At 38.4% G+C, this 15924-nt stretch overlaps 1 protein-coding gene and 1 pseudogene across 1 annotated transcript in view; one reads left to right on the top strand and one right to left on the bottom strand.

Moving 5' to 3' along the window:
- ASH1L (ASH1 like histone lysine methyltransferase) overlaps positions 1-15924 on the bottom strand; it is a 233916-nt gene that overhangs the window by 76386 nt on the left and 141606 nt on the right. The gene's annotated exons all lie outside the window — the stretch shown is intronic.
- LOC118990147 (NADP-dependent malic enzyme-like) lies at positions 1639-2722 on the top strand (annotated as a pseudogene).

The raw sequence follows: 15924 nt of genomic DNA, 5'->3' as shown, positions 1-15924 counted from the left end.
GATTGCTTAACTAAAGACCAGTGAATTAAAAATTAGCTATGACTGAACTGATTTAACTGTGGGAAATAATTGTGCTTTTAATAAATGTATGATAAAGATCTTTTAAAAATCTTATTCTTTCTATAATTCCTCAAGTTAAAAGGCTACACTTGTACAAACTGAAATAAAACACCTTTAACTGTATTATTATTATTTCAAGTGTCTTAACTTTAGAAAAATATCTTGTCTAAGTATTTAATATAGATTATAAGCCTACATGAAAACTTAATACAATTTATATTTTAAAAAAAGATAAACGTTAGTCCTGGCTAGTGTGGCTCAGGGGATTGAACACTTAACTGCGAACCAAAGGGTTGCCAGTTCAATTCCCAGTCAGGGCACACACATGCCTACGCTGTGGGCCAGGTATCCAGTAAGGGACGATCAAGTAGAAACCACACATTAATGTTTCTCTCCCTCTCCCTCCCTTCCCTTCCCTAAAAATAAATAAATAAAATCTTAAAAAAAAAAAGACACATAATAGTTGGCCTACCTAGAAAATTATTCAAGAGTATTATATATAATGTAAAGTGCCTTTTATGTTCTTGTTTAGAGAAACAGGCCAGTTTTTTCACTCACTTCTGATACTGTGGTCACCAAATGTTTGGAGGTTTACCTACCCCTGCTCCCAAGCAATTCTCTTTGACACCATCTGGGTGCCCTCCAATTTAACTCAGTTCTAAAACTATCTGTACCTAGTGTCAGATCCTAGGATGAGGGCTTAATGCCACAAGACTATCCCTACTCTACTTCAGATACCAATCACAAGTAGTATGTTCCCAGGTTACCCATAACATGTTGAATTTGGCTAAAAATCAGAGGTTCCTAAGATCCTCTCCCTCAAGTTTGATTAATTGCCAGGGTAGCTCACAAAACTTAAGGGAAACACTTACTTATGTTTACCAGTTTACTAAAGGATATGATAAGGATACAGATGAACATACAGACTGAAGAGTTATGTAAAGCAAGGTATGAAGGAAGAGGCATGGAGCTTGCATGCCTTCTCTGGGTATGTCATTCTCCCCATATTTCTAACTGTTCACTAAAATGGAATCTCTTTGAACCTTGGATTATTGGGATTTTCTGAAGGATTCCTCATGTAGGAATGAGCAATTATTAACTTCATCCTCTCTGGAAAATGGGGAGTTGGGTTGAAAATTCCAAGCTTCTAATCAGGGCTTGATCCTTCTGGTGACCAGCCCTGACCCAGGATCCGACTCAAAGTCACCTCATTAAAACAAAAGGTGCTCCTAGTTTTCTTGCCACTTAGGAATTTCTAAGGATTTTAGGAGTCCTGTGACAGAAACAGGCTCAAAAACATTAGAACAAGAGGGCTCTGGCCAGACCCCGCCACCTCACCTGACACCCACCACAGGGCTTGAAGCCCCCCTGCAGTGACCACACCCACCACTGTTACCAAGACATGTGAAGCAGAACCTCCACTTCAATAAGAACTTGGCTTTTAACCTGGAAGAGAGGCAACAATGGAATATTCATGGATTGTTGTCATCCTGCTTCATCAGTCATGGTATCTAGGTTTTTAGAGTAATTAAAAATTTTGAGCATCTGAATTCTGATTTTGACAGGTATCCTCTGTTAATGGATCTTCAAAATAAAAATGACAAGCTCTTGTATAGACTACTAAGGTCTGATATTGAGAAATTCATGCCAAATTCACTGTGGATCTGGCTTGACAGATCTATAGTTTAGCATTTCAGAAGCCAAGAGGACTATTTTTTTTTATAAAATATTTATTTATTTATCTTTAGAGGGGAAGGGAAGAAGAGAGGAAGATAAACATCAATGTATGGTTGCTTCTCATGCATCCCCTGCTGGGAACTGGCCCCTGCCGGGAATTGGCCTGCAACCCAGGCATGTGCCCTGACTGGGAATCGAACCGCGACTGTCTGGTTTGCAGGCCCGCGCTCAATCCACTGAGCTACACCAGCCAGGGCTCAAGAGGACTATTTATTAGTATCCATGATAAAGGACATATTGCTTCAACTTTTTACTGCATGGCCAGAAGGTATCATCAAGGCTACTGTGTTCACCAATAGAGAGCATATTCTTGGCTTGGGAGACTTTGGCTGTAATGGAATGGGTATCCCTATGGGTAAGCTGGTTCTGTATATAGCTTGTGAAGGGATGGATCCTCAAGAATGTCTCCGTCACTCTGGATGTGAAAAGATTAAATGAGGAGTTAAAGATCCATTGTACATTGGATGATGGCAGAGAAGAGTGGGAGGTCCTGAATATGATGCCTTTTAGGATGAATTCATGGAGATAGTTTCTTCCAAGTATGGCATGAACTGTGTTATTCAATTTGAAGATTTCACCAATATAAATGCATTTTGTCTTCTCAACAAGTATCAAATCAGTACTGCATGTTCAATGATGTTACTAAAGGAACAGCATCTGTTGTAGCTGCAGGTGTCCTTGCAAGACAAGAATATAACCAAGAACATAACCAAGAACAAACTGTCTGGTCAACAATACTATTTCACGGAGCTGGTGAGGCTGCCTCAGGGATTGTACACCTGACTGATATGGCCATGAAAAAACAAGATTTACCAAAGAAGAAAGCTATGAAAATGATATGGTTGGCTGACTCAAATGGACTGACAGTTAAGAAGAATTTGCCCATGAACGTGAGAAAATGAATCACCTGAAAGATATTGTTAAAAAATAAAACCAGCCCTGGCTGATGTGGCTTAGTGGATTGAGCACTGGCCTGGGAACCAAGAGGTTGCCAGTCCGATTCTATGTCAGGGCACATGCCTGGGTTGTGGGCCAGATCCCTAGTTCGGGGCATGAAAGAGGTAACTGATGAGTCTCTCACACATTAATATTTCTCTTCCTCTCCCTTCCTCTTTTCTCTTTTCTCTAAAAATGAAAAAATATAAAAAATACTAAGTAAATAGAATCTTTAAAAAAAGAATCTGAAACTTTATGGAAAGATATTACTTTTCGGCAAACATCATACTACACAATTTTGCTTCATTTACTTTCTGGTTACTTATGGTTTCCATTATATTTTGCCCAAGTTCTCTTTAAAAGCTATTGCACCTGTTACTGAGAAACTCATTATTTTTATATAGGAACTAAGGGGAAGACCAAAATCAGCAATACACTGATACAATTAAAATTAAAAAAATTAAGAGATGCCCCTAGTGTTCTTGTCACTTAGAACACTTTAGAAACTTTTAGAAAGCAATATAATGTATATTTTCTATTATCTCATAGTTCCAAAATTTTTATGACCATGTAGTAGTTAATTCTGGAGGCTCGGTAATATATATTACTGGATAAACCAAACTGGAAACCATAAAGAATGTCATTTCATTTTATATGACAAGATCACTAATATGCAAAAGAAGTACATTTCACAAATGTAAATGGTAACTGTAAAGTCCTCTTAGGAAACTGGACTGCTATCTGTTCTATGGCTTTAAAATCCTATAATAAAGGGAGTAAGTAATGTCACTTCTTAGCAGGTCAGGAACAATAACAAATCTGGGGAGTTTAGAGAAAGGGGATTCCAACACAGTTACTGGTGTTCCAATGTGAAACTTGGAGGTAAGTTGAAAGGCTTTGGGTTCCTGGTGTTCACAGGTGAATTGATAAGGGCAATACTATACTTTTGACACATAAAAGTAAGTTAAAACTACTTCTGCCAAGATGGAGGCATAGGTGGAAACACTGTGCCTTCTCCCACAACCAAGTTTGAATACAACAAAGGTATGGAGAAACAAAGACACAGCCAAAGGACAGAAAATTGAATTATACGGAAGTCCGACTACATCTAACTGTTCAAAGGGGACGGTAAGAGGGGTGGAGACAGCAGAGAGCAGGGTCAGACAGGACAGGTCCACCGACCTAGGCGCGCAGGCAGACGGGAACCAGTTGGGGTGCGGGGCAGACTGACCGCGGTCGCACATTCGCGCACAGTGAGACGGACCACGCAGGCCCCAGGGGGCAAGGGCTGACGGCGGTGGCACACTCGCATGGAGTGGGATGAAACACATGGGCCTGGTGACAGCAGCAGCTGCGGCACCGGTGAGGGCCGCGGCGGCAGGCGGCAGACGGGATGCCATAGTCCCTCTTTGACCCCGCCCCCACATACAGCGTCACAACCCAGCGACTTAGTTCCCCTGCTCTGGTGAACACCTTAGGGCTCTGATCCTGCTACTGAACAGGCACGAACAGCCCAAAAGATGGCGCAAGAAGAACTCAAAGTCCCAGAGCCGATAACTCTCAGCGAACGAGAAATTGCCAGCCTCTCAGAAGCACAATTCAAGACACTGTTTATCAGGATGCTCACAGAACTGGTTGATTATAGTCACAAATTAGAGGAACATATGAAGGCTAAACTAATTGAAATGAAGGGAGATGTCCAGGAATCCAATAGCGATGGAAAGGAAACTCAAATCAATGGAATGGACCAGAAGGAAGAACGAAACATCCGACCAGAAAGGAATGAAGAAATGAGAATTCAAAAAAATGAGGAGAGGCTTAGGAACGTCCAAGACATCTTTAAACGTTCCAACATCCGGATTATAGGGGTACCAGAAGGGGAAAAGAAACAGCCACGAGTGGAAAACTTATTTGAACAAATAATAAAGGAGAACTTCCCCAGTCTGGCAAAGGAAATAGACTTGCAGGAAATCCAGGAAGCTCAGAGAGTGCCAAAGAAGTTGGACCTAAGAAGGAACACACCAAGGCACATCATAATTACATTAGCCAAGACTAAAATGAAGGAAAGAATCCTAGAAGCAGCAAGAGATAAGGGGACAGTCACCCACAAAGGAGTACCCATCAGACTGTCAGCGGATTTCTCAAAAGAGACCTTACAGGCAAGAAGGGGCTGGAAAGAAGTATCCCAAGTCATGAAATCCAAAGACCTACAGCCAAGATTGCTTTATCCAGAAAAACTTTCATTTAGAATGGAAGGACAGATAAAGTGCTTCTCAGATAAGATCAAATTCAAGGAGTTCATCATCACCAAGCCCTTATTATATGAAATGCTGAAGGGACGTACCTAAGAAAAAGAAGATAAAAAATATGAACAATGAAAGGACAGCAAACTCACAGTTATTAAATACCACACCTAAAACAAAAGCAAACCAAGAGGACAGCTAGATCAGGAGTGGAACCATAGAAATGGATATCACATGGAGGGTTAGCAACAGGGGAGTGGGAGGAGAAGGGGGGAGAAGGTACAAAAAATAGCATAGACAGCAGGTAGAAAATAGACAGGGAGGAGGGCAAGAATAGTATGGGAAATATAGAATCTAAAGAACTTGAGACACATGGTTATAAACTAAGGGGGGAGAATGGTGGGGGAGGGAGTGTGCGGGGGGAGGGGAATGAAAGGTGGGGAATAGAACAACTGTAATGGTATAATCAATAAAATATATTTAAAAAAAAGAAAAAAAAGTAAGTTAAAACTTTTATAAATGCTTCTACGCAAAACCTGATTCTGAGGCCTTTGTTCTCATTGTATTAATAAAACACAAGACCTCAGGGTATTTATTAATATTGTATATTAAATATATATAAACAAAACTGGTCATATAAACATCAAATTTAATGATAGTGAATCAGAAAATCACTAAAAAATTTGTGGAGTAAAATTTCCACCTTAGAGGTAAAGGGAACTACAAAGAGGGACTGTGAAAATGAAACTCAACACCTAGCATGACAGCCATTATGGATAAATTAGTGACTCTCTAACAATTCTCTCCCTAATTTTGCAATGCTAATAACAGAGATGTGATATTATAATCTTTGTGAATATAATCATCTGAGAAAAACTTTTTCCTACCTAGAACAGACAAATGTAAACTTGGTACTCTTGTGTGTGTGTGTCTGTTTCACTGAAGTTGATTTATTATATTTTTCATATGAAGAGTACTTCTTTAAAAGCCTGAATTTGCTTGCAAAACTTCTGGAATATATGTATATGTATGTATATATATATACATATACAGATATATATGTATATGTATATGTGTGTGTGTGTGTGTGTGTGTGTGTATATATATATATATATATATATATATATATAATGTTGCTAGTCTTTTTTTTAAAAATAAACTTCATTAAGATTAAGTTCATTTTTATTGTTGGTTGATTACAGAAATGACTCATAAAATTAAGTTCTAAACACTAGGGAATTAGCTAGATAATGTTTATAGTAAGTGGGTGAGAAACAACTTGGGAATAACCCACAGATTAGAACATGTACTAAAATTACAAGTCACTTTGGTGACAAAAGCAGTTTCCCAAGTGTAGTTGAAATTAAAAATGCAAATGAAATCCTATCCCCAGTAACCTATATTTATTTTCAGCTAATAGACAGCCACTCAAATCGTGACAATTGTACAATCTTTGTTACAGCAGCTAAAGGCAAAATGGAAAAACATTACAACATAAAACAAAGTCAGGCAGAGAGTTTTCATCAAAGAAAAATCTTTAAAGACCTAAAAATTCAAAAGAAACACTTGTCATAATGCCATTCATTTACAAACCTTGCTACCTATGTTAACAGTCATTAAGATATAAAAACTATGAAATAAGAGACAATGAATGGTATGTTATAGGAGTAGTGAAAGAAAAAAATTACTGTATTTTTTCAGACCATAAGATGCACCTAGGTTTAGGAGGAGGAAAATAGAAAAAAAATTTTGAAGCAATAAATGTAGTATAATATTTAATAACATAAGTAACATAATATTTCACCAATGTAAATGTAAACAGAACTCAAAAAGCAGCATTAAAAACCATCATTCCTCACACGATCGGGGTTCGATTTCCAGTCAGGGCACATGCCTGGGTTGCAGGCCAATTCCCAGCGGGGGACTCACGAGAGGCAACCATACATTGATGTTTCTCTCCTTCCCTTCCCCTCTAATGATAAATAAATTAAAATCTTTAAAAAAAACAAACGAACAAAAAAACCCCCATCATTTCTCCCAAATTTGGGGCAGGGGGAGTGTGTCTTATAGTCTGAAAAGTATGGTAGTTGGATTTATAGGTGATCTTAAGAAATGAAATCCTGTTTTTGTAATTCCTTTCACCTGGATTCAGAAGAAAAAGAAATTTAGCATAGATCTTTTAATATATACAAAAATCAACTTCAAATAGAATAAAAAGTTGAACATAAGATCTGAAACCATAAAACTCCTAGAAAAAAACATAGAGGGTAAAGTTCCCTGACATTCGTCTTGGTGATGATTTTTTCTGTTTGACTCCAGAAGCAAAAAAAGCAAAAATAAACAAGTGGGACAACATCAGACTAAAAAGTTTCTACAAAGCGAAGGAAACCACCAAGAAAATGAAACAGCAAACAACTGAATGGGAGGAAATATATGCAAATAATATCTGATAAAGGTTTAATAACCAAAATAAAGAACTCATATAACTTGATAAGACAAACAATTTGATTAAAAAATGGGCAGAGGATCTTAAAGGACATCTTTCCAAGGAAGATATACAGAATGTCAACCAGTACATGAAATGGTGCTCCACATCTCTATCACTGGGGAAATGCAAATCAAAATCACAATGAGATAGCACCTCACATCTGTTAGAATGGCCATTATTAAAAAGACAAGAAATAATAAGGGTTGGTGAGGTGGAGAAAAGGGAGTTTTTGTGCAATATTGGAGGAAATGTAAAGTGGTGAATACACTGTAGAGAGGGCCCTGGCGGCGTAGCACATTTGGTTGGAGTGTCATCCCAATGTGCCAAGGTTGTGAGTTTGATCCCTGGTCAAAGCACATACAAAAATCAACCAATGAGTGCATGGATAAGTGGAATGGTAAGTTGATGTTTCTTTCTCTCTCAAGATAAAAAGTAAATCAATAAAATAAAAAAAAGGAACCATATGGAGGTTTCTCAAAAGAATAAACAAAAGTACCATATGATCTAACAATTCCACTTCTCAGAACTTATTCGAAGAAAAACACTAACTCAAAAAGGTTTCTGCACATCCCTGTTCATTACTTACAACAGACAAGACATGGAAACAACCTATGTTGACAATATAGGTTGTTGTCAACAATGCATGGATAAGGAAGATATGGTGTGTGTGTATGTATATGTATATGTATAAGTATTCCAAGTTAGAGTTATCATATTTCCTGATTTTAAATTTACTACAAAGCAATAGTGTTAAACACAGTACACACTTTAACACAATAAACATAGCACCCACAGTCAATAACAACAGATACATGGCCAATAAGCACAAAGACAAATGACAAATTAACAAAATATATTTGCGACTTAAAGCACAGATAAGGGCAAACCTCCTTAACATATAAGAAACTCTTAAAAATATCAGATGATCCCTGACTGGTGTAGCTCAGTGGATTGAGTACTGGCCAGTGAAGCATAATTTGGCATTAATTACAAAGCTACATATGCACTTACTATTTAACCCAGTAATTTCACTTGGAGGAACTTACCCAGAAGTTACATCTTCAAAATATCAAACAACTTATGAGTAGGCTTATTCATTGGGCATAATTTATAATAGCAAATATTACAAACAAATGAAATGCCCTTCCCACAGTAGGCTGGTTAGATACACTATGATAAATCTATATATAGGCATACTGTGGAGATATTGTGGGTTCAGCTCCAGAACACTGCAATAAAGCAAGTATTCCAATGAAGCAAACTGTAATCTTTTTGCTGGTTGAAGTTCTTGCCTTCAACGTGTTTTAAAAAAAGCCACATCTGTGAAGTGCAATAGAACAAGGTATGCCTATACTCAGATATTACATAATCACAAAAAAACCCCACAAAATGTGGATGTATACAAATTTTTATAGCCAAAAGTTAATGATAGCCAAAAGTGGAGATAAACCAAGTGTCCATCAATTGATGAATGTATAAAGACAATGTAGTATGTGGTATATCCTCAATGAAGATCTGGCCAATTATAAAAAGAAATGATACATGCTAACACTGGCAACAATAAGCAAAGAGAAATAAATCAGTCACAAAGAACTATATATTATATAGTTCCATATATAAAATGTCCACAATAGGTAAATCTATAGAAATAAGAAACAGATGAATGGTTGCCTAAGTCTGAAGGGGTAGGGTGTGGTTTGGTAAAGAAATTAGTAGATGATCACTACAGGATGATGGGTTTCTTTTTTGGATAATGTAATGTTCTAAACCTGGTTGGTGAGAGATGTTCAAATCTGTGAACACATTAAAAGTCACTGAATTGTATGCTTTAAATAGATAAGCTGTGTGGTATATGAATTATTTTTCAATAAAAGTTTAGGTTTTCCCTGAGCTCAGGGACCTGAAAAAGCAAGTCACCACTGAGGTTTGCAAATCTAGGAAAATGAATACAAGCTTGGCACAGAACTGCAAGCCTCACATAAGATCAAAGACCTGGCTGATAGCTTCATTTTTCAGGGTTGTGAGACAGAGGAGAAATGCCTAGACTCTTGAAATTCCATGGAATCTGAGATAATAAATGAGTGATGTTTTAAGCTGCTAAGATTGTGGTGATTTGTTACACAGTAATAGATAATTAACACATGCATGTGCATACATATATAAGGTGGGACAAGAGCAGGTTTACAGTTGCTCATATGGAAAATAATGCAATAATCAATAAATAATAATACAAGAATAAACTCTGTGCACTGGTTGGTGTGGCTCAGTTGGTTGGAGCACCGTTCTGTAAACTAAATGGACACAGGCTTCATTCGCACTCAGGGCACATACCTAGGTTTTGGGTTTGGTCCCCAGTCTGGGCACGTATGACAGGCAAACCGAATGACATTTTGCTCTCACACAGGCATTTCTTTCCCTCTTTCTCTCCCTCTGTCTCTCTCTAAAAATCAGTAAGCATGTTCTCAGGTGAGGATTAAGAAAAAAAAACAACGAATAAACTCTGTGTTTTACGTATTCATAAATGTAAATATACTTTTGCCCAACCCTGTATATACTTATTTCTAGGGCCTGAAAGTAATGAAACTACAGTAACAATGACATCCTACCAGCAAACAACATATGAAATACCCATATTCTGATTTCTAAATAATAATCTCCATTAATAGAACCAAAGTTTCTTGGGTAAAATAATTTATTCCACACCTGAAGAATAAGGTAAAACAGATAAACAAGCAGCAAGTAAAAACAAAAAGAAAAAACCCAGGGTGAATGACACTTCCTGTGGCAGAAAGCAGGGTAATCCTTAAAGACGAATGAGGTCATGTCAAAGGAAACAAGACTCAGCTTAAAGGGACTCTTGTGGAAAATCAGGGAAATTTGAGCATTTCTCCACAAAATGATGGTAATAGATTATATTATAATTTTTTGAATGCCTGAGTCCCTGTGATATTCAAAACAAAGTGAAAAGGGGAAGTACAAGCTCACCTTCACAAAAAAAATATCAGGTAATGAATATTAAAGTAATGACAGAATTAGAAAGTTACCAGTTTGCAACTAACAATGAAATTCCTAACTTAGGCAAGGATCATAATGGATTTTAAAATGTTAGATAAAAGAGACTGGAGAATAGGTCGCAGCCTCAAAAAGAACCCCATAATTTATTTACTAATTACAATATGAAAAATGTCTTTATAGAGAAGAGATCTGATAGACACCACCTTAACCAAGAGATCTAACATGGCATGATGAACAGTGGAACAGTAAGTGGGATGCTATAGAAATTGTAAAGTTTCACAAATATAATATTCCTGCTAAGATTATTTAATCTAATCATGAAGAAATCATCAGAAAAATACAGAATGTAGCCTTGCTGGGGTAGCTCAGTGGGCCTGAAAACCAAAGGGTCACGACTTGATTCCCATCAGGGCACATGCCTGGGTTGCAGGCCAGGTCCCCAGCAAGGGGTGCATAAGAGGCAACCACTCATGTTTCTCTCCCTCTCTTTCTCCTCCCCTTCCCCTAATAAATAAAATCTTAAAAAAAAAAAAGAAAAATACAGAATGTACTACAAGACAACTAGCCTGAACTCCTCAAAAAGGAGCAATCTCATAAACAAAAAATGAAACACATTCTAGATTGAAATAAGTCATAACAATCACACGTAATACATCAACATCTGTTTGGATCCTAAAGAAAGACGAAACAAACTATAAGAGACAATTTAGGACAACAGAGAAAATACAAATATGGGCTTTATATTGTATGATATTACTGAAATACTACTTACTTCCTAGGCATAATAATGGTATTGGGATTAGGTAAAAGAGGAGCCTAGTTCTTAGATGAAAATTACTGAAATACTTAGGTGTGAGTGCCTGCAACTTACTTTCCAATTGTTCTCTGCACACTGCCCCTCAAAGTGTGTGTCTGTGTAGTATAGACAGAGATAAAGCAAATGTGGAAAAATGTTGGTAAGTTTTGCCAGAGATTTGATTATTTTCGAAAAACATTGTGAAAAAGTAAAACTGTTTAACCAGGGAAGATAGTGCCATTGCATACCAGATTTATTTCTCTAGCTCTTAGGGAGGTGAATTAGATAATTTCTAAGATATGTTCAAGTTAGAAATGCTAATATTGTAGTCTTAGAAAAAAGTGACTATAAATCTATAAGTATTTTTAAAAGTTATTTCACTTCCCAGTATGTAGTTTACAATATTATTACTACTGTGGCAGCGATGATGATATCATTAATTTCTATACTTTATTAAGACATGTTAATTCCCAATTGCCATCACAAAACTCTATTTTTCCATTTTTTTTCTTGAATTCTTATAGCATTTACAGTTTGAGACACACTTCCTAAGGAAGGGACTAGAAATCTTGATTTTTTTAAAAAAATATTTTATTTATTCATCTTTAGAGGGGAAGGGAAGGAGAGAGGAAGGAAACATCAATGTATGGTTGCTTCTCGTGCATCCCCTGCAGGGAACTGGCTCCTGCTGGAAACTGGCCTGCAACCCAAGCATGTGCCCTGACTGGGAATCGAACCGCGATTGTCTGGTTCGCAGGCCTGCACTGAATCCACTGAGCTACACCAGCCAGGGCGAAATCTTGATTTTTAATAAGATTCCTTGCTGGTTCTTATGTTAACACTGGGAAAACATTAGTTACCATTATATGTAAGGATTTTCATAGTTTAAAATTCCATCTACTTTTTTCTTTAACTAAATCTTCTTGGGGAGAATGATCTTGCCCTTATCGCTGTGCCATTCTGTGAGGGACCTTGGACAAAGCCAAGTAACTTTATAGTGTGAAATCAGTTCTCATTAAGCAGGTTTTTAAAAATGTATGAACTTTTCTTTATTGGTAACTATTTTATTTTGTTTTACCTTTGGGGATAGTTAAGGACCAGTAGAAAAATAAACTAGGATGCAAGGAGACATTTCACAGGCTCTGATACATTCCTTTTTATTTAAAAATGTTCCATTCATAAAATCCTTCTAGGATGATATAGGAATATTATTCAGTCAACTCCCATCTATCAATACCTAAAAATAATGGTATTTGAGTTAGGCTATAACATTTTCCAGTCTAAATAACATATTAAAGGGATATCTTACAAGTTGAGGTAATAGCTCTTCCCTGCAAAGTTGGGATATACACTATTTTAATACTTTAATTGTGGTAAAATATATATAATATAAAATTTACTATTTTAACAATTCTTAAGTGTATAGTTCAGCAGAATTAAGTACAGTGGTACATCAGTACTCGTTCCTAATTTGTTCTGGACCTTGTGACAAGTGCCAAAACCAATGAGTACCAAGCAAGCCTCGAGTGATGGAGCATTTTCTCTTGCAGGGCAGTGTCGTGAGTCATCAAGTTATAGAAAATGTAACGAGCCCCAAGCAAGCACTGAGTGCTAAACATTTTTTCTCGTCAAAATGCAACAAGTACAGGGTTTGATGAGTTCTGAAGTCAATGAACAATGAGTTGTGACTGTATATTCACACTGTTGTACAACCATCACTGCCATTTATCTAGAGAACATAATTCTTGCAAAAATTAAACTCTATGCTCATGAAACAATTAACTACCACTGGCCCTTGGCAACCACCATCCACCATTCTATTTCTAGGAATCTGACTATTCTAGGTACATCATATAAGTGGAATAAAACAGTATCTGTCTCTTTGTGATGGGCTCACAAAAGCATAGCACAATGGTTTTCAAGGTTCATCCATATTTTAAGAGTTACCCAAATTTCCTTCCTTTTTGAGGCTGAACACTATTCCATCACATGTATGAAATATAATTTTTGAAGTATCTTAAATCTTGTTATTATTAAAGTATATTAACTTTTGTTTTCTATTAAGCCTATCAAGCATGTATTAAAGAACAGTCATCAGAAGCTTCAGGTCAACATAGTGAAGTTGGTAAATGTGGTACCACTGCCCTCTCAGGATCACATCAAAATTACACTAAACTACAGAACAACCTATATTCAGATATGTGTGAAATCTAGCTGAACAAAAGTGCTATAACTAAGGATATAGACAAGCCAAGTCAAAATCAGTAAAAGGGTCAGAGAATTGAACTGAGCTAGTTCCCACACACATGACAACTGAAAATCAGGAGAAAATCTCAGCTGCAGAAGTTACTCTTGAGGAGCCTGGGGTCCCAACCCCACACCAGGTACCCCAGGAATCCAGTTCCAGGGTCAGGAAGAGAAGTCCCTATACTCCTGGCTCTAAAAGCCAGCAGGGATTGTGACTTAGGGACCAAGTGAGACGAAGGGCTTCTGGATTCCCAGGTGTTCTTAAAGGGCTCAAGAATGATCTTAATTTCAGACCAATCCATTTGCTGTGAGTTCCAGCACTGGGCGGCAGGTGGAAAATCAATAGGGACATATAGGGAGGAGCCTGAATTGTCAGGCTCCGGGGTGAGGCCTGGAGGAGCAGCTTTCTTCCAGACAAAAGTACTGGCAGAAATGTTCCTTTGTGAGCTCTCCCCCCACTCAGCCTGTAGGTATCACATCTGAGTCTCCATCAATCTGCCCAACAGTCTGATCTACCCTGGTGATTCTGGGACCCTATAGGACCCAAATTACAGGCCTACCCAAGGAGCTTCCAGTGGCTTTTCCATATAAATATATTGTCTTGGCTCTTGCTGGGGACTTTTTAAAAATCTCTCAGTGGTTCACAAATCTCATACTATGGCATCTGGACTCAGAATGCCCTGTATCTCTTGCTCAACAGCCCTAAGCCCAGCACTAGTGGCAGCTGGCCTCAGTTGGCAGCTTAACCTCCTCAAGGCACCTCCAAGTCCAGCACAAGTAACAAGCATTGGCAAATCACTCTGTAGCTCATACCAACCGCCCCAGGCAGGGCACAGGTAGCAGGTGACCTTGGAGTGCATCCTATGGAAGGCCCCACAGCCAGTGCACCCAGTGGCCAGCTTTATACTAATTTGGACCCAATGCTCAACAGTTAGACTTGGCAGGCATCAGAACCCTGCTGAAACAAGTTCTGCTTCATGGGATTGGCCCCATGCTCAGCAGCTCCTCTGCTGTAGTCAAGGCCAGTATTGACAGTTTATAGGTCTGGTGGGACAATCCCGTCCATTGATGTGCCAACAATAGTCAAGGCTCAACTACAACAAGACAGTCCACACAGCCCACAAGGGGGTTATACCTGGAGAACCCAGCTCAGGTGACCAGGGAGGCTGTTTCCCTGGGCCATACAGGACACCTAATACATAAGGCCACTCTACCAAGTCAGGGAGACAAAGCAGATTGACCTAATGCATTGAAACAAACACAATGAGTCAGCTCAAACAGGGAAACAAAGAAACAAGTCCCCAATCAAAGAACAAGAGAACTCTCCAGAAAAGAACTTAATAGGGACAAGCTAACTACCATATACAGAGTTCAAAATAATGGTTACTAAGGATGCTCATGGAACTTAGTGAGAACTTCAACAGTATAAAAAGAGACACAGAAACTATAAAATAGTCAGAAAGATGGCAGCACAGGTCAACAAGGCTATCTCCTCACACAACCACATCAAAATTACAGTTAAACTATAGAACCACCATCTTCAGAACCATCAAAAATTGAGCTGAATGGAAGTCATAAATTATGGAATTAAAGAAAGTACATTGAGACTAGTAGAAGAGGCAGAGAGATGTGGAATAGGATAGTCTCATAACCCATGTGTGGCACATAAAAATGGGGAGATATAGCTCAGGAGTGAAGGGTCCCAGCCTCATACTAGGATCCCCAGCCCACAGTTCCAGTGCTAGGAAGATAAGTCCCCACAACTTCTGGCTATAAAAACCAGCAGGAATAAAGGCTGTGGAAGACATAAACTTCTGGAATCCCAGGCAATTCCTCTTAAAGGGCCTGCACACACATCTACTTGGACTCATTCCCTCTGAACACCAGTGCTCAGGCAGCAGATTGAAAGGCATCAGAGACATATAGGGAGGAACTGAATTGTCTGGCATCAGAGAGAGCTATGGGGTAGCTTTCTCCCAGACAGAAGTGATGGCAGAGGCTATTGTTTCTTTACTGAGCCCTTCCCACACAGAACTACAGAGCCAGCAGGTAGCCATAATATCTCAGATTCCATCTATCTAGCTGGCCAATGCTGTTTCCCCCACCCTAGTGATTCCCTGAGGCCCTGTGCCACCCAACTTTCAGGCCCACCCAGACTGTTTCCAGTGGCCTTTTCATACGGATGGCTTGTCTTGGCCTATGCATCAGATTTTCCTAAATTCTCTAAAACAAGCAACACCTGGCTTCAGCAAGCCCTGTACCTCTCACTAAATTGCCCCAGGCCTGGAACTTGCTTCACAGCTTGGCCCTGTCTGGGCACCTTTAAGCCTAATACAAGTAGCAGCCATCTGCATATGACTTCGGAGATTATGCTTTGTGACCCCATACAGAACATATATGAT

Source organism: Sturnira hondurensis, unplaced genomic scaffold (assembly GCF_014824575.4).
Source record: "Sturnira hondurensis isolate 20B ecotype Veracruz unplaced genomic scaffold, ASM1482457v3 Scaffold0006829, whole genome shotgun sequence".
NCBI lineage: Eukaryota > Metazoa > Chordata > Mammalia > Chiroptera > Phyllostomidae > Sturnira > Sturnira hondurensis.
The sequence above is the reverse complement of the archived record's forward strand: the minus strand, read 5'-3'. Positions and strand labels throughout refer to the sequence as shown.